Here is a 2,354-nt window from a genome sequence, read left to right as displayed (position 1 = left end):
ATAAAATAGTTTCTTTGTGTGCTTTGGAGTTTCTGTGCTGATAAATTTTTTTGCGAAGCGATAAAAGCTGTGTAGCTCTTGAATTGTTACAACATAACAAAATAAAGGTGTATTTCTTCAGCCCACTGGCTGCAATGTTGACACCTTGAGATGCCATGAGACCTAAACTCTGAACATCTAGTGCATCCCAGTTTTCCATGTCTGGCATATAACCATTCATTTTAGCTTTTAAACTGGTTCTATTGATCCTGTGTCCAGACAGAGATAATCAGTAGCCCAGCATCATGACCTGTTTGTTCTGAAGAACCTCCAGCTTCCACTTCTCTTCCTAATATCCTCACCCTGACTCTCATACTGATAGGAGGAACCACAGAGCTCTGTTAGGTTAAAAGCACATCTTCTGAAGTTGGGATATTTTTCCTCCAACAGGTTCCAGAGGAATCACCTCAAACCAGATGTTGGACAGATTTTTATTTCACTGTCATTTGTGAATGTTAGAGCCTCATTTTCAACAGTGGAGCTATAAAGGTTGAAAAAGGTTATCATTTTGTCTCATCAACATCAATAAAAAATAGTTTAGAGGAAAAGCCTCAGACTCTGAGCTCAAAGCGAGACACCCAAACTATATATTTTTAAATATTAGACAATTAATTTCATTTCACATAATTATCACGGTAGAAGCCATTTGTCATTTATTGAACGTTCAGAAACTACACGTTAAAGTGATATGTATCAGAGGGACTAAAGGAGCCAGATATATTTTTATACTTAAGCAGCTATCCTTGATCTGTGAAATATTTATGAGATTTGACATCCTGTTTGCATCTAGGATTTAAAACAGAAAGTGAACTTGACAAAAGCATCTCTGATGTGTTTTATTTTTTGCTCTTTCTACAGCCACCAGTTCAGCACCCACAGGTGTATTAACTGCAGCAGCAACTGTTTTACAGGGTTTAATTACCTGTGTACTGCTTAGACACTGTAAGTAGCTCTTAATTTCTTTACTCATAATGAAATTATTGTCTCTGAGAAAAATGCTCATTCTGTTTGTCCAGATCTGTTAGATTCAACTCAGTCTTCATTTTAAAGCTGCAGTATATAACTTTCATAAAAATGTACATATTTACATTTTTGTTAAAATTGTCTTTAATTTCTGATAGTATATTACGAGTCAAATAATCTGTGAAAAGAAATCTAGCTCCACTGCAGAAATACAATGCTCCTGGTCAGAAACAACCAAGCAGGGCCAGGAGGAAGGTTTTATTACTGTCAATCTCACTCATGTACATGCTGTTCACTCCATCCCCCACTGTGAATATAAGCTCAAGATTGCCAGTTTGCTGCAACTGTGCGAATGGCAAGGAAGCAACCAAACAACTAACCTAGAACAATCTGCCATCATCGGCGGCCATGCTTACTAGGCTGTGCATTTGCAGCAGATGGGTGGGGAGTGCAGCATATAACAAGGGGGAGGGTGGGACTGGGAGCAGCACATTCTCCTGGCTCTGACAGGTTATTTAATACATTTGTGTGAGGATGGGATTTTACTCAAATATTTCTACTAACTTGTTACAGGGCTCTCTCAGAATGTCAAGTAATTAAGATGCATGTTTTTTCTGTTTAAATCTTGTTTATGTCTAGGAGTCCACAGCAAAATCCATATGAATGTCCTGCAGATCTTTCTCCAATGTCAGCGTATGCTATGGTGCTGTTTCCTAATACTCCTGTGCAATACAATAACTTGCCTGAATCAACAGATGCCAGAAAGATTTTTATATATATTTTAAAGGTTTTCTTGGCTCTAGTGACCTTCATTTGAAAGTAGTTTGGCAGAAAAGAGAGAGGGGGGGAAGACATGCGGTAAATGCTTGTTTTTATATTTTGTAAAACCTAACTGTGATTTAAGTTATGCAGCGCTTTGCAACGTTCATACATTTATAATTATAAATAAACTTTGCTTACTTAAAAGCTCAATAGTATTTTTTCTGTTTGTAAAAATTAAATGCTATATTTGCATATTTTTGTATTTTTGCTTATTGCTGTTAAGGGTTCTCATTTTTGTTTAGGTCTTTATGAGTAAACACAGTATTCAGTAGTAGGAGTACTGGAGTAGTTGAAAAACTATATATATGTCAAACTTTTCTTACATTCAGTTCCTGATCTTCAGTCTTGTTCTAACTGTAGTTGATTGCATTTCCACAAGAGGGTGAACAAGCATGTCTGATGAGTTCTTTCTATATATATTGCTCAAAAAAATAAAGGGAACACTTAAACAACACAATATAACTCCAAGTAAATCAAACTTCCGTGAAATCAAACTGTCCACTTAGGAAGCAACACTGATTGACCCGACG

The 2,354-nt window shown here is 36.5% G+C and overlaps 1 long non-coding RNA gene across 1 annotated transcript in view; it reads left to right on the top strand.

Annotated features, from left to right (window-relative positions):
- The window catches only part of LOC103479505 (uncharacterized), a 5,092-nt gene extending 3,113 nt beyond the window's left edge, over window positions 1-1,979 (top strand). The window contains exons 3-4 of the long non-coding RNA XR_535955.2: window positions 898-981; window positions 1,642-1,979. This is a non-coding gene — a long non-coding RNA (uncharacterized LOC103479505). The remainder of the gene's footprint in view (window positions 1-897; window positions 982-1,641) is intronic.
- The last annotated feature ends 375 nt before the right edge of the window (window positions 1,980-2,354 follow it).

The sequence above is a fragment of the Poecilia reticulata genome, linkage group LG17, assembly GCF_000633615.1.
Source record: "Poecilia reticulata strain Guanapo linkage group LG17, Guppy_female_1.0+MT, whole genome shotgun sequence".
Classification (NCBI taxonomy): domain Eukaryota; kingdom Metazoa; phylum Chordata; class Actinopteri; order Cyprinodontiformes; family Poeciliidae; genus Poecilia; species Poecilia reticulata.
The sequence above is the reverse complement of the archived record's forward strand: the minus strand, read 5'-3'. Positions and strand labels throughout refer to the sequence as shown.